Raw genomic sequence first — 23,615 nt, 5'->3', positions numbered from 1 at the left:
CCCATATGCTTCGGATATAGGATCGATTACATGTGCTATATTCATCCTTTCTAAAATTTTCCAAATGCCTGGGGCATTATGAAGGGAAAAGGTCTAGAATTGGATATGACTAAAATGATTAAGCAATTGTCGAGGACAATCTAAGGTTTACCAAAGATTGGTTGCTCAAGGACAGTTGGAAGTATAATGTTAATTCTGGAAGGACCATATTGACATAATCTGTAAGGAGGCAACTCTTGTTCAGAAGTGATAGTCAAAATGGAATATGGAAATGTTTCAAAGTTAGAAATTATTCAATCTGTGTAAGATTATGAAACTTAATGAAAGAAGGATGTTTCCAAGGAGCTGATCTCCTTTGGAATGCTCTGTAATGATTGTTGTCAAGTCTTTCTGACTTTGTGCATAATCATTAAGAGGATCAATGCATATAAGTTTAGAATCTAACAGATTTCAGTAAATGACATGAATTTGGAATTCTTGCATTTGCAGTAAGGATTTGGGACTGTGAAAAGAGGATCATTGGAGTGATGTTCAATTGATCTATTTTACAAAGTAAAGATCATAGACAAACATAGTATGCATACTTGGTGTATGGCATGACTAGTGTTTAGAAAACATAGTGTACATGCTTGGAGCATGGGACAACTATTGTTTTAAATTCAAGTATAAAGTTGATAAAACCGAAACAATGAATAATGAGTAATCAGTATGGTGATAAATAAAAGTGTTTATTTATATTCATAGGGTTTGATACCATATTCGATTCATTTATTCTTGTGTTTCACTTTGCATGTTTTGACTTCCAGAATAACTAAGTCGCTCTTCCTGAATGATTAAGTTATTCAAACCATCCACAGTCGGTCATATGTTGGAAGTAGATATGAATCAAGACTGTCATGGGTTGGTTTGTAGAGGTCCAAGTTGGTGGACAAAGTGGTGCTACAACACTCATGAGTGCTCATAAGTTCTGAGTATTGGATTCAACCCGCGCTCATTTGAATCACTTCATGGATTTTATCACGAGTGATCATGAGACGATAATATCTTATATTCTTCAAACCTAGAGATATGAGTTGTTACTATGAGTTGGTTATACATTGATTGCACGAAAACGCATTGGTAACTCGATGTTATAAAACGTGCCTTTGTGTATGATTCAACAAGTAGTAGAACAAGCCATATGAGTCGAATTTTATCCATTCCTTTTACCTTCGGGATAAAAACGATATCTGTGGGCCCCTCGATGATTTAAAGATGATACATGTGAGTGCTTGGCCAAGCCAGGACTGATTTGATTTGTTCAATCAGTCAGTCATCATGAATCGGAAATCGGGAAACAACAAATGGACAGAGAGAATGATTGATAATCCATGTCTCAGTCCATATGATATCTAGAATGGAGGAATATATGATCCCTTATCTAATGGACAAGTCATTGACAAAGGTCAGAGTTCATCGACAAGGTCAGAGTTCGACAGAAGCTTTTGAGAGCTACGATTGCTGATCGGTTCCTGAAGTCATACGCAATAATAGTTTTAGACTTATCCAAGTGGGAGACTGTTGGATTAATGTCTAAGTCCATAACTATAATTGGTAAGACTTGACCCGACCCGGCATGGTCCATTTGGGTTGCATGGCATCATGCATTTGGATAGACTATAATGAGAGAAATAACACTTAAGGTTGGTTAATATATTATAAGTTCTAATATATTAATAAGGTTATTTAATTAGTATTGATCAAGAATTAATTTGGAATTAATTAAGTGATCAAAAGGAAACTAATTAAATATATGGGTTGATTGTGTAAATCATTCATTCTTATATATGTGGGCTTGTGATCCAAGATTCCTTATGTTGGACTAAGTCCATGGGGTGACCCATGGATACTCCATGGATGTTAAAATCCATGGAGCATAAGGAATGGGTAAAGTTATGAGTTACATGGTGTAACCCTAATAGCCACCATATAAAAGAATCCCATGGCTCAAGAAATTGTGCACTAATGTGTGAGTGTGAGGGCTAGACGATTTCAAGGAGTGTTCAAGTTTCTCTCAAGTTATTCCAAGTGTATTTGGTGTTGTGTGAACCATTTGAGGTGTCACACTTGGGGCACTAGGCACTAAAGCTTCATGAAGACATTCTACATCAAAGAGGTATGTATTCTATCTTGTTATATTTATTATTTTGTATGTTAGATTAGGATAATACCTTGGATGTTCATAATTGTATGTATAATAGAGAAAACATAGATCCAAGGTATTTAGGGTTGCATGTACACTTAGGAGTGTTAGAATGCTCATAACCCAACACCTTTTACCCTGAGAGGGATAAAAGCGATATCCGTGGGCCCTTGATGATTTAGTGATGACAACTCTAAGCGCTTGGCCAAGCCTGGACTGATTTGATTTGTTTAATTAGTCGGTTGTCATAAATCAAAAATCGGGAAACAACACATGGTCAGATAGAATGATTATAATCCATGTCTCATGTCCATACGATATCTAAAATGGAGGAATATATGATCCCTTATCTAATGGATGTGTCATTGACTAGGTCAGAGTTCAACAGCGACTTTTGAGAGCTACGATTGCTAGTCGGGTTTTGAAGACATACTTGCAGTTATAGTTATTAGACTTATCCGAGTGGGAGACTATTGGATTAGGTGTCTAAGCTCGTAACTATAATTGGTATGTACTTGACCCGAGAGTAGCATGGTCCATTTCGGATTGCCTTCACCAGAACAATTTGATAGGATGGATATTTGAGAAAGAGGTTATTTGTGATTTATTAATATATTATAAGTATAATATATTAATTGAGAAATCATATTATTTAATTAATATTGCTCAAGAATTAATTTGGAATTAATTTAGTGATCAAAAGAGATTAATTAAATTAAGGGGACTGATTAAGTAAATCAGTAATACATAATTTGGGCCAATGATCCATGATTGATTAGTGATGGACTAAGTTTATGTGAGAGTCCATGAAGTGTTAGTCCATAAGGCTTATCATATGGATTATTGGATTAAAGGCCCAATGAATGAATTAGGGTTTACAAGTTGAAACCCTATGAATTCTACACTATATATGTATTCCCTAAACCGAAAAATCGTGACTTGTGTATTCCATGATGAATATAACCAATTTTTGTGTGCTTAACCTCTCTCTCATTATCTTTCACTTGTTCATGCTGTTTGTGACTTGTTTGAGGTATCACACTTGAGGTGTTAAGCTCTTGAAATGCCAACAACTACAAGCTACAAATAAGAGGTATTCTTCTAACTAGTTTTATGATTCATGTACCAAATTTGTATGCTAGATAGGTTCATAGTTCTCCTCTATGCACAAATTTGTTCATAGTTCTCCTCTATGCACAAATTTAGGGGGAGAATTAAAAATTTTAAAAATCAAACAAAAATCAGAAAATTAAAAATCCAAAAATAGTGTTATTTCTGTTTTATTTCCTTTTCAGAAAAATCAAAAATCCAAAAATATTTTTGTTTCTGTTTTATTTTTTTTAGAAAATATGAAAAATCCAAAAATATTGTGTGCTAAGTTTTCTTTTAGTTTTGTTTTTATCTCAAATTTTCTTTGTCTTGAAAAGTGAATTCAGATGTAGATGAGACTCATTGAGACTGTATCGAAAATTTCTGAGCCAAAGCTTCATCCGTGATTGTCGAAGAATTCTCATTCGAAGGAACAAGAAATGAAAATTACTCTTTCAACATTCAATCTTTTAACCTCAGAAGCAAGGTGAAGCTGACTTGAAGATTATGTGACAAGTTGCATTGAATCCTCCTCAATCTTTGTTGCTATCAATGTACCTACTGAAGTGATCCAGAAGATTCGTTCTCTCTGGTATTCCCTCTAAAGATTCTCAAGCTAAAAGCGCAGATTTTCAAGAATCCATACAAGAAGCCTCCACACCCAACATGCGTTCAAAGTCAAATTTTGAAGAAAATCCCATCTGTTCAAGATGAAGTCATTCACCTAGAAGATTCAGTTGTTTATCTTGAAGTTGTGAAGAAATAGAAGACAAAAAGCTGAAGCCAAGCTCCAAATGAAGATTGACAAGAAAAGTCGGCTACATTTTTAGGGAGAGTTTGTTGCGTCAAAGAAAAGAAAGCTATAAACCAAGGGGGAGATTGTTGGGTCAAAAATATGGTTTATACTTTACTTTTCTAGGCAATTGTAGTTTTTGGTCTAGGACCGAAAACAGCCTTGTGTTTACAGTTGTAAACGTGTTTACGGTTGTAAACGTGTTAACGGTTGTAAACGTGTTTGCGGTTGTAAACATGTTTGCAGTCTTTGTTCTCTATAAATAGTGTCAGTAGATGTCAAATGGAAGAGAGAGTTTACGGTCAAGTGTGTGCAAATCAAGGTGTTCAAGAGAGAGAACTAGTGTGTGTGTGTGTGAATCTTGTGCAAGGATTATCATTCATATTATCAATACATCATAGATTCATCAAGTTCTTCTTCTTCTTCTTCTCCATTTTATCTTGCATCATCCACTTGATTGGGATTCCGCACCATCAAGTGGATCTGATTGATACATCAAGCTAATTTTGGGACTTACAGTTGGTATCAAAGCTTGGATTGTATCAATCTCTTTGGCAAGATCTGGAGCGTTTTTGCACTTTTTCTTAAAGGATTTTGCGTTTTTGGATAGTTTTGACAAAATATTGGGGGTTTGTTCTTTGTGTTTTTCATAAAAATGGCTTTTTGATCGAGTTTTGGAGCTAAAAAGGTGAAAAAACCCTGTTTTTTGTCGTAATTTGCGAATGTCTGGCGGCGGTTTTCGGCCGGAAACACGTTTGCGGCTAGAGTTTGCAGCCGGAAACTCGTTTACGGCTAGGGTTTCACGTTTTCGGTCAGACCTCGGTTCTCACGGCGGCGGCCGAAATCTCGGATTAGGGTTCCTCGGCGTTTTCGGCTTCCGAAGAGTTCTTGGCCCATCTCGTTTGCGGTCCACGGATTATCGGCCCAACACTTCGGATCCAGCCTTCGCATTCGCGGCCAGCAGCGAATAAATCAAAAATCCGGTTTGTAGCAAGATTCGAACTTGGGTCACACACATCATCAACCTGCCGCCTTACCAATCCATCTAGCAAGCCTCATGTTATATTTCTTCCTGATATAATTCAAATATCGTATTTTCGGTCCAGTTTCGTAATTTTTACAATTTTAGCCCAAAAATCAATTTTTCAAATTTTAAAGTTTCATTTTCAACCCAAAGCTTTGACTTTTAATTTTTGACTTTCTAAATTGACTTTTGACCTTAAATTTTGACTTTGACTTTCAAAGTTTGACCTTTGACTTTAAACTTTGACTTTCTCGTTTAACTTTCAAGTTTTCAAGTTTAGCTTTTCGGTTTGACTTTTAAGTTTGATTTTTCAGTTTGACTTTTAATTTTGACTTTTTAAACTTGATTTTTAAGGTTGACTTTTGAGGTTTATAGTCAAAGGGCATTTTTGGTAAACAATGAGTTCCGCAAACATCCCGGTCAATGAAGTTTCATGTTCTCAATCTTGTGAAACTACGATTAAATTTCTTCGCGAACAAATCGATTTGCTAAAAAGGGAAAATGAGGACCTTAAATATGAAGGATATACATTTAGGAAATGTCAAAAACCCTTAAAAGCACAACTAGAGGCCAAAACAAAGGACTTTAGAAAAGTTCAAGAAGAATACAGTAATAAATGTGTGAATTATGATTATGTTAAGGGACAGCTTTCCAGTCTAACTGCCGAGCTTGACACATTGAAAAACAAATTTGAAAATGCAGATTTTAACTTCAAAAAGTTTGATATGTCAAGTGAGAAAGTTGAGACTATGATTGAGAAACAATTGAAATTTAAAGATAATCAAACTAATGGTCTAGGGTATTATAGTGTCCCACCTCCTTTCAATGACAACTATAACCCACTCCTTGAGACCAATGAGGAAGAAATTCCTACTCAGTTTGGCCCACTCCCTGAAAAAGCTTCAGCTAATACTGAACAATCTGGGCTGACTGAGAATATTAAGGTGAACATTTTTAATGATTCTGCTTCTTGTGCAGGTAAAGTAGCGGAAGATGAGAACAATGAGGACACTATTGAACAAACCAATGTCTCCTTGAACTCTGAATATGTTGCTTCTAACTCAGTTACTTCTAAACCTGCTGTTGGTAAATACATGCCACCAAAACAAGCGAAACAAAATGCCTACTGCAAGTGTGCTTGTGGGAACAATCAGAGACAAGGCAAGGGCGTGCTACCAGGGGCAAGCAGAAACAATTCTTACGTGAAGAAAAAGACATGTTTTCACTGTGGAACACCTAGACACATTGCTAGAAATTGTCCTAATCGTGCATACGTTCCCTATTACGCACAAGGATGGCGGAACGCGCCAAGATGGAGATACCCCAAAAGAAGCCCTTCAAGGTCACAATCACGCAATGGTGATTGGAACGCGCAAAAGGCCAAGAATCCAACTCCCAAGGTCAAGAAGGGAATGTCGGCCAAGAAGTCCAATTCAAGAGATGCTCCAGTGAAACCAAGACCGGTTAGGTCAAAGTCATCTCAGCGACTGACTTCAAGTTCAAAAGCAAGTACTAAGCCACCCATCCGATCGAACAAGAAATGGGTTAAACCCAACTACAGATAGGTACCAAAGGTTCATACTCCCAAATCTTCTAATGATCCTAACATTTCTTCATCTTCTATTTGTGATAAACAGGATATGTCATGGGAGAGAGTTCCTTACAAAGATGACAAAGGTCAACCCAGTTTCAAAATAGATTGGGTTCCAAATACCAACTAATCTCGCACTCTGTGCTGGAGCAGCTATGGAGGAATATCATCAGACTTCGGTTTGTTGATAGTAGCTGTTTCAAGCACATGGTAGGGGACATCTCTAAACTGCACAACACTCAGAACTTTAAGTGTGAGTATGTGTCCTTTACGGGAAAGGAAGAAGGAAAGGATCACAAATGGGGATAGTACTTAACGGCGTGAAGAATTTTTGAGTTTGCTTACTTCGTTCCAGAATTGAAACACAACTAAGGATGAATTTGTTGCTGCATTTGCTTGTTGTTATCAAGTCATCTGAATGCGTCTTCAATTGCTGAAATACGGTTTGAATTCTTTCGATACTCCTGAGTTTTATTCAAATGATTCGTTTCAAAGACTAATTTTATTTTTGTGTGTTTAAATTTGTGCATTTGTTTTCTTTCTTCCCCATGCACAAATCAAGGGGGAGAATTAGTGATAAAGGACAAGTCAAATTTCTTGACAACTTTGATCCCAAAAGTTTTCGTTTTGTTTTTTTTTTCGTTACATTTATTCATATTTTTTTATATGCACAAATTTAGGGGGTGAATTAAAAATTTTTAAAAAAAAAACATAAAATTCAAAAATCAAAAATATGTTTTATTCCTTTTTATTTCTTCTTGAGAAAAATCAAAAATCCAAAAATATCTTCATTGTTTTGAGTGTATTTTAATTTTTATTTTTATTTTTAGCTGCTTTCTCTGTGTGCTAAGTTTAGTTTTATTTTGTTTTTATCTCAAAATTCCGTTTGTCTTGAAATGTGAATTATTAAGAAGAAGAGACTCAAGGAGGTTGTATCGGAATATTCTGAGAAAGGAGAAGAGACTTGGAAAGGAATTGACGGTCATTTCACTTCACACTACTTTCACAAGGAATTGACGGAAAATTCATATGCGAGTGATAGACTCTTCCATATTGAGACGTATACCAGTCTTAATTGGAGTCTTCGCATCAAATGTTAATGATCAAAGGTCATTTTCACCGTGACCAATGTGAAACACCCAACCATTCTTCACCCATATCTAAAATTTTCTTCATCAAATCATTTCCATGTATTGGTACCCCTTGAGGTTCGAGTATAAAACAACTCGGCTGACAGTTGCCAAAAAGACTGTGTTTATGATCTTAGATGTCGTTGTGACCATGACTCTAAGTGAAACCTAAAATCCAAAACCATTTATTAATGAATTGACGGTGAACATTTTATATGTTCTAGATTTCACCCATGAATTGACGGATAATGGCTCATACCTGGTGTGACATTGTACAAAATGCCAGTCGGGCAGTTTCTTTTTAAGAATTGTCGTATCTAAGGAATTGAAAGTCTGAAACTGTACAAATTTTCAGATTGGTCTTGTCAGCTTTTTGTACCTAAGAACTGTCACGGCACCAGGGCGATTCACCCAACAGGGAAACGGGTATCGCTGAACGTCTCGCCAAGGGCCAAGTAACTCGTTAACTTGATAATTGTATTGAGATCTATGATCAAGGATATACAGAGGCTAACATCAAAACTAGCCAAGAGTAGTTCTCTGATACTCAACAAATCGCAGTGCGTTCCTTCGAGTTCACACAGATACTGCGAGAAGTCTCTTTCTGAGCCAAGGATTCATCCTTGAACAACTGTGGTGAGAAGGGTCTTTATGATTCGTTTTGTGATCCACAGAGACTTTTTAGTCATGGTTACTTCTCAAGACGCAACGGTGATCATTCAAGAACATTCATTCGAAGAAACTAGAAGTGAAGATGATCATTCAAGAACATTCATTCGAAGAAACTAGAAGTGAAGATAATTTTTCAACATTCAATGTTTTAACCCCAGAAGCAAGGTGAAGCTGACTTGAAGATTATGTGACAAGTTGCATTCAAGCCTCCTCAATCAATTTGCTGCTATCTATGTACCTGCTGAAGTGATCCAGAAGATTCGTTCTCTCTGATATTCTCTCTAAAGATTCTCAAGCTGAAAGCGCAGATTTTCAAGAATCCTTTCAAGAAGCCTCCACATCCAACGTGCGTTCAAAGTCAAATTTTGAAAAAAAGCCCAACTGTTCAAGATGAAGTCATTCACCTAGAAGATTCATTTGTTTATCTTGAAGTTGTGAAGAAATAGAAGACAAAAAGCTGAAGCCAAGCTCCAAATGAAGATTGACAAGAAAAGTCAACTACATTCTTAGGGGGGAGTATGTTGGGTCAAAGAAAAGAAAGCTATAAACCAATGAGAGATTGTTGGGTCAAAAATATGGTTTATACTTTGCTTTTCTAAGCATTTATTATTTTTAGTCTTGGACCGAAAATAATATTTAGTTTATTTGTAGCTTGGCTAGAATTGGGTTTGGGCCTTGAGTTTGCGGTCCATATATATATATATATATATATATATATATATATATATATATATATATATATATATATATATATATATATATATATATATATATATATATATATATACAGAGAGAGAGAGAGAGATAGGTTCAGGTGTTTAAAGTAATTATTGTGTTATCGTATGCATAAATGTGGGCCAATCAAAATTAAAAAAATAATAATAATTTAATAAATAAATAACGGTAATTTAGTAATATGATTAACAACTTCCAAAAATAATCCCTATAATCATGGTATTGACTTTTAACCCTAATTTCTCCAGGTTTTATATCTTTTTTTTTTGAAACGGCAACGTACTGCAATACCAATACCCCACCATCGCCCCTGACTTTCACCATCCTTCCAACGAAAAGATTCCGATTACGAACCCTAATCACTCTTCTGATCTACACTTCTTACTTCCTTTGATCCATCGATTTCTGTTCAAATCAATCAATCAACTTCTACCAATCAGGTTAGCTTACTCTCTTCTCTTTAGTCAGCATTTTTTTCTCTTCCGGTGATCCATTTTTTGTCCAGTTCGAGTTTCTCTGTTGGTTACGAGGTTTATTGCTTTACTTGTTTGATTGAATTATTTTTCTTTTGAGCTTCGTATTCAAGTGAATCGATGTTTGGTTAGATTCGATTTTTGATATAATGAAGTAACATGAAGCTTTGTTCGAGTTAATTTTCACTCAGGGTTTTTTCCTTCCGTTTTTGTTTGTTACAGGAATTGATAACTCAGCTTTATAATTCCAATTCAAGTGGAATTTGGGGTTTTTGAGTGATATGGAGATCATCGTGTTTCTTTCAAATGGTCTGATTGATGCAGCAAAGGGACTGATTCAAATGGTCTGATTCATATTTCAATTTATGTTTTTTTTTCTGATTTAACACTTCATTTATGTGGACAGTGCAGGATCTTGACAAGGTTGAATTCTGAAAAGGTATCAAGTATGTTTATGTAGATGATTCAATGGATTATATTGGTGAGATTCCAATTCTATTGGAATGGAATCACGTATTCCAATTCTGTTGGAATGGAATCACGAATTCCAATTCTGTTGGAATCACAGAAGTTGATGCTTGAAGAACGGACCACAAAATTGAAACGGACCACATTATTCTTTTAGAATGTATTAGTCGTTGTTAGATTTTGATGTTTTCTTTCCCGTTTTGAAAGTTTTTTTAGTTTTATTCTTTAACAATCAATGTAATTCTTAACAATTCTTACCCGTATTCTATAAGAAATAATGTATTTTTTGTTTTTATTCTTCAATTGATTGTTCAAGAATTTGTTATTCTACAAGAAGTTCTTAAAGTCATGATCAAGAAATAGGTTCAAGAATATTTTTATTATTTATGGTTCAAGAATATTTTTATTTTTGAGTAAATAATGAAATAAATAAACATATTCTGTCAGAATGTCCGAATTAAAATAGTTATAATTCATAAAATCGGATTTTTAAAATTAATAGAATCTATGATCCCTTAAAATATGCAATTTTCCTTTATTAAATCTATATTAATTGACTAAAATACATTTGTAATTAAATTAGATGATATTTTTCAATTACATTTAATTCAATAATATATATTAATCACTTTCTTAAAATAAGTAAAATTGATTGGCTCACAGTTATGCATACAATAACACAATAAGTACTTTGAATAGAATAACCTAGGCCTATATATATATATATATATATATATATATATATATATATATATATATATATATATATAGATAGATAGATATATATATATATATATATATATATATATATATATATAGATATATATATATATATATATATATATATATATATATATATATATATATATATATATATATATATTGTAACACCCATTAAATTCAAGCCAATTTAAAACTTTTTAAAACCAATAAGTTATTACAATTTGTTTTCAAAATAGTTTAAGCATCAGAGTATCTCCAGAATCAATCATGAAAATATGAGGAGGTGCACGATCACGCCTTCGCCTTCCCGCGATCATCAGAAATACCTGAAATAAAATCAACAACTGTAAGCCCGAAGCTTAGTGAGTTTCCCCAAAATACCAACGCCATACAAATATAACCATATCATATAACAAATACAGAACAACATGCATAATGAGTCATCAGCCTGACTGGACCGCCTCACAGGCCTTCAGTCTATCTGGACTGCTCTTCGAGCCTTCGGCACGTCTGGACCGCCACGCAGGGCCTACAGCCTATCCGGACCGCTCGTCGGGTATGTTGGCCTACAGCACAAAGCAGGACCGCCTCAACCCAACCCCCAATCAAAAAAACATGTGCACATAAATATCATACGCTAGCTCATTTCATATAACAGTCAAACCGATCTAACAGATCACCAATCATAGCAACATCCCAATAACCGGGATACAGACCTAACCGGTCACTAACATAGCATCATCCTATAACCAGGACAATCATGTGCACATAGACATCATATAACACTAGCATGTATATATATAACAGTCAAACTGATCTAACAGATCACAAAGCATAGCAACAATCCTATAACCAGGATATCGGCCTAACAGGTCACTAACATAGCATCATCCTATATACCAGGATACCGACCCAACCGGGTCACTAAAGCATATCATATCACCATCCTAACTACCAGGATATAAATCAGTATGCATAACATGCAATAATCCGCATATAATCCATAAAGGGCCGGCCTTGGTGCCTTAGACTCTGTTGATATAGTGAGGAGAACTCACCTGGCACTGTTGAAGTCCCGCCGATAAAACTCCAGCTGCTGGTTGACAGATTCCCGAACGGTCAACATCAAACAACACCCAATTAATAATTGGGTTCCAAGACCAAAGTCCAACTCACACACTAAAGGCTCAATAGTCAAGTAATGGGCCAAAGCCCAACATATGGCCCAATTTTCCAAATTGGGCCCACACCCTCATATGGGCCTTACCCTAAGCCCATCAACATATTCTAGTCCATATGATTATTCTTGGATGGCCCATTAATAATCTGATTACCAAAGCCCAAAGGAAAGGCGCAACACAAAGCCCAAGTGAAATTAGGGTTTCATATAAAATGACAATTAGGGTTAAGTGTTTCTCACTTAACCCATTAAGGACTTAATCCATTAAGTCTCTCACTTTACTAAATAAATCATATGGTGTGATTGGGCTTAATACACAATTCCATTCCAAGGGCCCAAATGTGGGTCCCGATAACTCCAAGCCCCTAATCCCAAAATTAGGGTTTCCACATGAAATGATGATTAGGGTTAAGTGTTTCTTACTTAACCCATTAAGGACTTAATCCATTAATTCCATTATTGCCTTAAGCTAATTTGTCAATGATCAATTGAGGTTCATTAGAATCATTAAGGTTTCACTAGGCCCATTAGTCATCTGTTTGGGCTTTTAGGTCCATTAAGCTTCATTGGGCCCATTAGGGTTTATTAAGCCCATTAAGCCTCATTGGGCCCATTAGGGTTTCTTAGTCCCTTGTCCAAGCATCCCAACGAGTCAAAACACCATCAAAGCACACCGCCACCCGACACGGCGGCCGGTGGCGGCAGGAGGCGGCAGCCACCACCCTACGGTGGTGGTTTTTCAGATTTCTTTTCATTATCCAAATTGCAATTACATTTTACAAGGCTAAAACTCAAGTAAACACACACCCACTCAATAAGATAATACACACAAGGCGGCACATGGCGGCAGCCACCACCTCACGGTGGTGGCAGTGGCGGTTCTCAATGGCAGTGGTTCCTTTGGCTTCCAACACGCATCAACACCACACACACCCATAAATACACCCACAGCCACCTCCCATGGTGGCTGGTGGCGGCGGAATAAGGCAGAAACGGGCGGCGTAGCGGTGTAAATAACGACAGTCACCATGGCTAGCCGCCATGGTGGTTCTTCTCAGTTGCCGGCCAACATCTCTATGGCAGGATCTCTAGTGGAAAAATCGCACCCACACCCTTGATCGGAAAAATAGTCCAACCACCCACCTGGTGGTTCTGGCAGCAGCAACACAAGCGACCGAGAGTGGCCGTACACAGCCCCGACATCGTCTTCAGCGGCTTCGCCCTTGTCAGCAGCACCAGCGGCAGCCATGGCTGGTGGTTCACGGTCTCTACTATGGAGAATACTCACGACATCGCTCCATCCCAACAACAACCCCACGATGCATCTTCTTCACAAATCCACGAGCTCAGCCACCCTTTCACGGCGGCAGAAAAGCATCCCCGGCGACAGCTCGGTCGGAAAGAGTGATGTAACAGTTGCGCCGCTGCTCTTGGTGGGATCTGCTCCGGCCATTCCAGACGTCATAATAAACAAGAGGAGGTTGGCTCCGGTGGTTTGGGACCCCAACGATGGAGTTTGCACCCGACGGCAGGGAGGGGCGTAGCGGCGCAAGAGATCGGAGATGAGAGGGTGGCGGCCGAAGGTGGTCACTTGTATGGGTGGCGGCTGCATAGCGAATAGGGTTAGGGTTTTAGGTTAGAGAAGGTGACGGGTGGGAGGTTATATACCCGCCTCTTAAAGAAATTTCCCCATATTAACAAGATTAGTCCCTCCATCCCCCAATTCTTTCAAAACTAATCCCAATTTAGACTTTTAACCTTGCCTCCTGAAACTCTTTACAATTCAAGTCCGAAATGTTACCGATCAGCCCTTCCCTCCACAACTATTCCCAACATAAGTCCAGAATTTACTTTTTAGCCCCCTACTTCTAAAATTCTTTGCAAAATAAATCCCAAAATTACACTTTAACCCTCGGAATTCAAAATTATATCATTTGGCTCCCTGAAACCAACACCCCATTAATTATTATACGATTTTGGGCTATAATAATATAATAAAATAATAAAATTACTTCTTGGGATTCCGGTTTATTATTTTAATTATTCTTCTTAAAACGGGATGTTATATATATATATATATATATATATATATATATATATATATATATATATATATATATATATATATATCAGGGTTGCATAAATCGCTCGACGTAGGCTAATCGGTGGACTGGGGTCAAGGGATTAATCGGCTAGGCGGGGATTAATCGGGGGACTAATCGGGAACCATTAATTATTAATAAAAATATTTAAAAAATAATAAATATAACATTAAACCTAAGAATATAACATTATAAATAAAAAATATATATTAAAATTTTAATAAATATAGCATTATAACATGAAACTATGATTAAAAAAACTCCTTTGCTATAAGAAGTTCATTGACATGAGGTTAGGGACTTGAAGGAGGCCATGCTGCAAGAAACCCTTTAAGCCTTTTACATAACTCACTGCTTAAAACATCTGGTGTGGTGCTTGAGAGATCAATAGAGCTGGAAAAATGGAAAAAGATATTCAATTTCAGACATTTGCAAAACCAATATGTGTTCTTGCTGCATACACATACACACATAAAACCAAGAATTGAGGGATGAAGAACTAACCTGCAATCCAATCTATGTTTTTGCTACATACACATACAGCCAAATACCACCAACTGCTCCATTCGTTTTTGCTCCAACCACCAAACACGTCCATTGACCACCTTCATGTTTGCATCTGTTCTGCACCATCACACTCCACCACTGTCGTACCATAAACAACCGAGAACTAGAACCAAACCACCTACATCTTCAATCCATGGTTCTTAATAACTTCACAGATGATCAAGGGACCAGAATTTTAGTCAAGAAATTACCCGAATCCAAATACCCTTCACTCAGGCAATTGATCGAACACTTGGTGGGCATATGTTTTCATACACAAAACATTTAGAGATTTTGGTCAAGAAATTACCCGAATCAAATACCCTTCTGCCTTACCTGTTACAACCAAGACAGAAATCCAACCAACAATTAAAAAAGATGAACAAACAACAAACGATTTTAGAAAGATGAAGAAAGAACAAACAATTTTAAAAAATCATTGCTTACCTGATGTTGCAGAAAGAACAAAGGATTTTAGAAAGAACAGACGATTTTAGAGGGTGTTCCAGTCTTCGTTTTCATTCCAAGTTGCGAATTTATCTAATGTTGCTGGAACTGCGACTGCGAAGGCGTGAAGTCGTGAACTGAAGCTTGGAAGGGGACTGCGACGTGTTGCTTGAAAGAGATGACGAACCGGCGGCCGGAGCTAAAGTCGACGCGTGAGAGGCCGGAGCTAAAGTCGAAAGAAGAAGCAGATGCGCCGATTTCCCTTTGTTCGTTCTCGTTCGTGGGTTGTGTCCAGAGAGGCAGAGAGAATCTCGATTTTTTTTACTGCATCGAATGAGAAATCGGAAGCAACCTTAGAAGCATTCGTTACATTTTGACAATTTTGCCCTTAAATTTTTTTAAAATTATGTTGACTTTCGTTGACCGATTTGGGCGCCTAGACCCGTCTAGACCCGCCTAGACCCGTCTTTGACCGACTTTGACCACGTCCGATTATATAGTCCGATTAGCTATAAACGTCGACGGTAGAGGACCGCCAAGCGCCTAGGCGCCGATTAATCGGCCGCCTAGGCCGATATTTACAACACTGATATATATATATATATATATATATATATATATATATATATATATATATATATATATATATATATATATATATATATATATATTAAGGGTGAGGAGTCAAGAGAGCATTCATTCATAATCATATTGTAGAGAGAGAAAGTTAGAGAGAAGAAGAGTGTGTGTGTGTGTGTGTGTGTGTGTGTGTGAATCTTGTGTAATGATCATCAATCTTATCATCAATACATCATAGATTCATCTTCTTCTTCTTCTCCTTCTTCTCCATTTGATCTTGCATCATCCACTTGATTGGCATTCCGCACCATCAAGTGGATCTGATTGATACATCAAGCAAAATTTGGGACTTACAGTAATTTACTCCATATTTTTTTGGTGGTCAACAAGTCAGTTTGTGAACAGCTCTTAGACCATCCGTTATACCCACCACTAACCACTATAGTGATGGGTGTCACATCATCACCACACTCCCTACCACTGACCATGGGATAGCTACCACTAAACACACCACTCCACCTCATTTTTTTATTTAAATTTAATTCAAAAATACATTAAAATACAATAAAACATATTTTTATTTAAATTTAATTCACAAACACAATAAAACATATTCTTTTTAAATTAGTTTTTTATTCAATGAAACAAAGATTACAGTAATTTAAAACACAACATAAAATATAAAAAAACATAATAATAAAAAAACATAAAAATGCAACCACAAACAACTTAAACTAGTTTTTAACCCTTATTTTTAATGACTAAATTTTGCGGACTCTCTCAATTTTCGCCAAGCTTTGACGTGTTTAAACGGTGTGTGTTTCGTGTCTTCATATTGGTGCATGGCCACAGCAAACAGGTCACCTTCGTCTACGTTGTTTATAACAAAGTTATAAATCCCATTAAATTCAAGGCATTTAACCCTCATGTCGCGAAACTTCAAACATATTTCATCAAGATTACGACTTTGACAACCCATTAAATTATGGAAAACGTTTCCAACTTTTACCCTAAAATTAGGAGGTATTTCTGGGTCTTCTGAAACAGCTACCCATGCTAATGCTAAGTTCTATTCTTCATTTTCTGACCAATTCATCCTTTTAGGAGCCATTGGTTTTGAATTTATCAAGAAAAAAAAGTGTGTGATTGTGAGAAGAAGAGAAAAGAATTGTTTGAGTAAAATGAATGAATATGTATGGTATTTATTAGGGGTGTGCGCGGTGCAGTTTAGAGCCAAAACCGCAAACCGCACCGCATATGCGGTTTGAATATTTTAGAAACCGCAAACCGCACCATAGATGTTCGAAACCGCATTATGCGGTGCGATTTGATGCGGGCGGTTTATGCGGTTTGGTTGCGGTTTGTGCGGTTTAATGAGTTGTTCAACATTAAATCTATCAAAAAACCAAAAAACTGACCCGGTTATAAAAATTGATTGCTTTCATTTTATAAAAACAAATACAATTTTCAAGTTAAATCGTTTTTAATAAATTGTGATTCATGCTACTATAGTTTTGTAAGTGTCATTGTTATTGCTTTATATTGCCGTTATAGTTGCTATATTCTTGTAAACCGTGAGATCTTCATCTAATATTGATTTAATGTTACGTTATAGATATTTGGTTATTGTAAGAAAATATATTTAAATACATCGTTTCTAAATCGTGATTTGAAATTATAACAAAGTAAAGAAAAAAAAGTATATATATAACATACGGCGCGGTGCGGTTTGAACCGCGGTTTTATAAATACAAACCGCAAACCACACCGCATAGTGCGGTTTGATAAAATGATGAACCGCAAACCGCACCACGAAATTCTAAACCGTATTATGCGGTGCAGTGCGGACGGTTTGTGCGGTTTTTTACACACCCCTAGTATTTATAGAAGAGGTTTAATGTTGTTTGAAAGGTAAAATTAAAAAAAAAAATTAACCCTAAATATGGTCGTTACTCAACAGCCAATCAAATTGGCCGTTTCCATTCGTTGTCCCGAGCACGACCACGAACCACTACGAGCCACTAGGATGGTGTATGCGGTCGTGGTTCGTGGCAACCTAGACCACGCACTCGTCCATTGCAACGCTATCGGGCGGCCTTATAATCTTTCATTGGATCGTTCCGTTTTGCATGTGGATTGTGCCGTTTTGGACAGTGTCCCATTTCGGACATGTGTTCTGCTCCGGTGCTTTCATCAGATTACTGTAATCCAATCAGGATTACCCCACTGCCTCAACTACTGCTTTGATACTCATCTCTACCGCTCTAATCCAATTGGGATTAGCCCCCCAAAAATCCCTTTCCGTTCTTCCCATCGCTCTTTCGTTGTAGTCACCCCGCTGATCCACTCAAGAAATGATTACTTCCGATGTTATTGGTTATTCTCCCCACTGGAAGCCTTCGATGCCCATTGCAGTCTCAGGCGCTCCTCTTTCTTGATTTCATAGATGGTCATTCCACCGCTTCTTCCGATCAGATTCTCGAACTCATTTCCGCTTTCAACAACTTCACTAACATCGGCTTGCGGGTTCCTTATGTTCACTATTATTGAAGTCCTCCGTTCCGTTTTTCCTCTAAGCGTCATCGTTATTTTTTCTCATTTAATCTTCGAATTTCCGTTTCTGTTAAGACAGATGGGCTAATCAATTGTAGCATATGGAGTTTGTAGCCAGTGTTTTCAGATCGTGTTTTTCGATCAGCTTGGCTTTGCTGGTGTCGCCGGAGCATAAGCACCGTCAGTTGGGTAAATTTTGTGAGAAGATGAACCTTCCTCCTCTTATTTATTTCTTATAGAACACGGAAATTTCCCCCTAACTCCCCCAATCTCAAAACTTTCTCCGATCCTCCACCAACGAAGAAGATCGAGTAGTTATTAATTGTTGGATTGACTTTTTCACGTGACGGAATAATCATCAATATATATATATTTTTTTTAATTTCTGTAATACATAGTTGTATTTGGGATGATTTAAAGCCAAGTTGGTGTCGTATAGAAGTGGAAGGAAAAAATAAATTGACTGGTTTTTTTTCCTAATAGACGAGCATAAAGGAATTCATTTTCTTTCTTTCCTTGAGCTCTCTACTGTCTTTGCTTACTGATATATTTGTATGGTTTTCTTAAAGAAGCTTTCAAGAATTGACTGACATTTGAAGGAGAGTTTCACTATGCACCCCAATTGGTCGATGAAATGCTTGAATCATGGTATGTTGATTTTCAGCCAAATTAACTAGGTCTATTATATAAAACCTTTAATCCATAAGTTTTTTATCTGATTGAATCTATTTTGGTCTAATTCTATATGGTGTTAGTGGGAATAAAACAAACTCAAATGTAGAAACTCGAAAATATCTATATTTTTAGAAGGGGTGTAAATAAGTCCAGTTATTCGTATGTGAAGTCGTTTTTTACCAATAAATTACTCCATGGTTTGCTATCTGTTGCAGGTATTCATTCCTCTCCCTTTTTGTGTCACGGTTTACAAGCATTATTTTTTATGTGTTTTACTTTTTTGGGGTAAACAATTCTTCTCTAAATTGTTATGTTTAACTATGTGTGTGTTTACAGGACCTCATAAGGGAGGACAATGAAATAGGGGACCCGAAAGATGAAGCCATTTGAAGATATTCAAATTGTAACGTGCTTTTTAAAGTTTAGTTATCCAAATATGAGTTCTTGGTAAATTTATTGATTGGTATAGTTTACTATATGAGAATTGAAGTGATAGCAACAAAGGCTACTTTAATTTTGCTTCTGTGAATTGATTTAGGTTAGTAATGGTTTTGAATAGGCAGCTAATTAGTAATATTCCATGCTTTTTGGTATGAAATTTTACTTATTTGACTTTTCTTTTTGGAAATTGAAATATGTTCTTCTAATTTTGTGATTTTTGTGTAGTACCTGATTGTTTTCTACTAATACTCTAAAATTGAATGGAATTGGATACAAACATAAATTTGTTGCCACAAATTTATGATAACTTCATCATTGTTTTTCAGAACATGGAGGGCCAATTCGAAATTTAGTCTCCTTCAATCCACTTGTGGGTAAAGGTTAGTTACTTGACGACGTTTGCTTTCCCATGGAAAGTGAGTTATGTAAATCTGTATTACAAAAGCCATGCCCTCATGCCTCTCCTGCATCAAGTTCACCACCATCTGCTCCATTACCCCAGCAAAGCCTAATGAATGTATGTCCAACACAACTGCATCCGTGAGTTATTATATATATATATATATATATATATATATATATATATATTGTTTTTATTAACTATTGTGTGCCAAAATACATAGATCTGGACCACCGGATGGAATAGAATCAAAGATCATGATCTGAGGGTCTATGATATTAGAATAGGATAACATGTATCATATAATCACACAAATTTCAGCATAAGGGTATTTTAGTCAATTAACCTATATTAAAAAAAAGGAAATTTTCGGATTTTTAGGGATAATTAATTCATTTATTTTTAAAATTTTGAATATTTTAAATTAATTCAAATTTAAAAATCTGATTTTATTCTGTCAGAATGATAGAATGTCAACCATAAACTAGGAAATATATTTTTCGATTTTATTCTGTCAGAATGACAGAATGTCAATCATAAACTAGTAAATATATTTTCGATTTATTCCTTTAGAATACACAAAATCGATTCTTGAATTAATAATATACCAAATAATTACATTGTATGATTGTAATTCATTGTATCATAACAACATTCTGAAAGAATAACAAGTGTAATTCTTAAAAAATAACAACATTCTTAAACAGTGAGTGTGATCAATCTTTAATTCATTCTTCAAGTTTTTCCCATCTAGTCTTCAAGACATTCTTCAAGCCATTTCTATCACAAATTCATTGTCAAATATTTTGTAGTGATACACTTGTAACAACTGCACATTAAACATATAAATAATTAACTACAATTCTATCAGAATACAACAATAATATTCTTATAGAATAAACTATTCTTGCATAATGATTTTGAATATTCTTAAAGAATTTGTATTATGCAAATGTTGGAGGACCATTCATAGTTTATCAACGAAAAAAAACTTGTTCTTTCATCTAAAAAGATAACCAAAAGATAAAAAGAATGAAGTATAGCCAAGAAGAGAACATGACATCTTCTTCAAAACCTAAACCCATAAAAAACTATGTAACTAGAATACTACTACTCAACCTTTAATTCTTTCAGAATTTTATAAATATAAAAAGCAATACGTATAGTTTAATCTAAAAGAATAATTCAAATAGAATTCACAAATTTTCGAGATCAAAATACTTTTTGAAATTGACTTTATGTATATTCTAAGAGAGTGGTCAACTAACATATTTAATAAAAACGTAAACAATATATTACAAAGAATGCATCCAAAAAGCTCAATACAATCAACAATGTTAAATTATTATCTAAAATATAATTTCAAAAGAACCCTGACAAGATGATTGTTATATGATTTTGTTAGAATATAACACACTGTACATATTATTATAATAAAATTATAAAATTGTTGCAGAATATTCTTAAAGAATGAAACATGTGTCTTCACTAAGAACACCATTTTGACATCTTGTGAATACAAATCAAATCATGATTGAACAACAAATGCAACTAAAAGGTAAAAACCGATAATCAGGGAACCAAAAAGAAAATCCAATTCGAGTAGACCTTAACCTAAAAAAAATACCTCATTTCTGAAAGATTGAACAATTTGAGCAGCAGCAAAAGGTAGCTTGTTACCATTGTAATAATATAAGTCTTTGACGACATGAAGTTGTAGAAGGATTAGCCCTCTTATTATCTATCTGAAAAGCCCCATCCTCTTCGTTCTCCCTCCAACTTAATCTATAACGTTGGGAAGAGGCAGGCAATGAGAAAACCACAGAAGGTAGAATCATATCACAGCAGATTTAGGGTTCTATCGGTGGTGGCGTTGACGACCTAAAATCCCCTGCTGCCTTTGTTTTCACCTCCTTTTGCAGACTCCACAACAGGCACCGAGCACCTCTTCACCGCCATCTGTTGTTGTTGCTTTTCCCTGGTTTTCTTGTTGTCGACAACGAGAAGAAGCAACCCCAATCAACAAATTAGGGCATAAATCTTCAGAATCCGACGTTTAGACCACGAAGCACCAGCCTTAAACTGGACCCTAGCCATCATCCTCAATCTGAAATCAATCATACAGAGACCTTTCGCTACTGATATCATTCTGATCATCAACATATGTAGACGAGGAAATAAATATTGCCTGAGCAGTCGTCTCATTTTTCTTTGCTGAAATAGGTAACGATGGAGAGCCGATGGAGGGAACGATGTTCGCCGGAGGAAGAGGCGATGTTCGATGCAGACGAAAAAGAGGGTGATATCTAGGGTTTTAAACTGATTTCCATTATTTAAAGGAGGCATTAAATGATTTATTATTTTTTACCATAATTAGATATACTAAGTTTACCATTATACCATTTTTTAATTTATTTAATGATTTATTATTTCCTGAATTCTCATTGGTGCATACATGCACACAATAGTTGCTAGAAACATTTGAACCTAAATATATATATATATATATATATATATATATATATATATATATATATAGTAAGTTAATGATTGATAATTGTTTTTATATTAGTTATTCAAATAATAGTTTGATTAATCATTAATTACTTGGTCACAGAGTATTAATGATTGCATAGCTGACTAAAAAATTTGGAAGATATCGGATTTTCAGTTGGTTTATTCAGTCTGATCCAAACAGGTATGTTGATTACATTCTTTAATGCTGTCATATAAATAAGACCTAATTACATTAAAAAAAAACATTATATTTTGGGCACTTTTGTCGTTTAACTACCATGAGCATTCATATTTGAATTTATATTCTAATATCCATATATCTCTAAATGTTACCAAGATTTCTAACTTTTCGTTACTTACAATTTTACAAATTTCAAAAATATGTTTTACAAGTTTTAGAATGTTTCATTTATAAGTATGCATGTATGATGTTAAAGAAATGGAATTCAGAAGGTCTAATCCGAATTTTCTTTTGTATAAAACTTTATTGACTTATTTGAAGAATGCTGAAAATGTTTTCTTTTTTGAAGCTAATGAGTTGATTAAAAGGATGTTGGATACAATGATTTTTTGTTTTCATCTAAAAGTGAATATGAGTTTCCAGGAACATGTTTTCAGTTTAAGGGAATTTTTGTATTTCCGAGTCACCGTTGATATGATTTTCTTTTTTCCTTGAATTTCAAGATAGAAGTGAAAGACCGGATAGAAGTTTGGAACATGCCTACAGACGATCTAATATAATTCATACCCCATAATAGCAATGTACTTGCACTTTTTTTTTTACAGAAACTAGCGATGCATCGTCCATGATAGCATGGTACTTATATTTGTTCGCACCTAACATAAACTGCTAATGATTGTGATATCTACTTCTACTTTACTTCGTTTTTAAGCCTCGTACTTACAGAATCAATCAATTATACCGTCTTAATTTCGTAACACAACAAACATCAACAAAAAGAATCTGACCCGTGCAACGCACGGAACTCTTCACTAGTTATAATACTTTCTTAAGTTGCGTATGAATCATCAATTTCGATGAGCTTTTTTTTAGACTCTCGTTGTAAATATAACAAAAATACATGTGTATTTTATGCTAATGACAAAATGATCTTTGATATTATATATCCATCGGCCCATAAACTAAAACAATTACAGTATGTACTTGTGGTGCATAATCTAAAGTTTGTTATTAAGAGATGAGTTATGTCATTGTCATAAAGTATAAGAGCATTATGCAACTTATACCACTAAATATTCAACACACACCCTTTGAGAAATTATGTTTTACACCA

At 35.4% G+C, this 23,615-nt stretch overlaps 2 long non-coding RNA genes across 3 annotated transcripts; one reads left to right on the top strand and one right to left on the bottom strand.

Annotated features, from left to right (window-relative positions):
• Nucleotides 1-14,459: 14,459 nt before the first annotated feature.
• On the bottom strand, nt 14,460-15,329 carry LOC145169388 (uncharacterized). Its single transcript, XR_013742463.1, has 3 exons — nt 15,156-15,329; nt 14,667-15,044; nt 14,460-14,555 (listed from the first exon to the last, which is right to left on the bottom strand). It is a non-coding gene; the product is annotated as an uncharacterized LOC145169388 (long non-coding RNA).
• Nucleotides 15,330-17,850: 2,521 nt separating this feature from the next.
• Nucleotides 17,851-23,200, top strand: LOC145109308 (uncharacterized). Of its 2 annotated transcripts, none has more exons than XR_013708928.1 (4): nt 17,851-19,365; nt 19,730-19,920; nt 22,421-22,501; nt 23,009-23,200. It is a non-coding gene; the product is annotated as an uncharacterized LOC145109308 (long non-coding RNA). The 2 variants fall into 2 exon arrangements; XR_013708927.1 differs by having other exon boundaries at nt 23,005-23,200.
• The last annotated feature ends 415 nt before the right edge of the window (nt 23,201-23,615 follow it).

Source organism: Lactuca virosa, chromosome 4 (genome assembly GCF_052849685.1).
Source record: "Lactuca virosa cultivar CGN04683 chromosome 4, Lactuca_virosa_CGN04683_v6, whole genome shotgun sequence".
In the NCBI taxonomy this organism is placed as follows: Eukaryota; Viridiplantae; Streptophyta; class Magnoliopsida; order Asterales; family Asteraceae; genus Lactuca; species Lactuca virosa.
The sequence above is the reverse complement of the archived record's forward strand: the minus strand, read 5'-3'. Positions and strand labels throughout refer to the sequence as shown.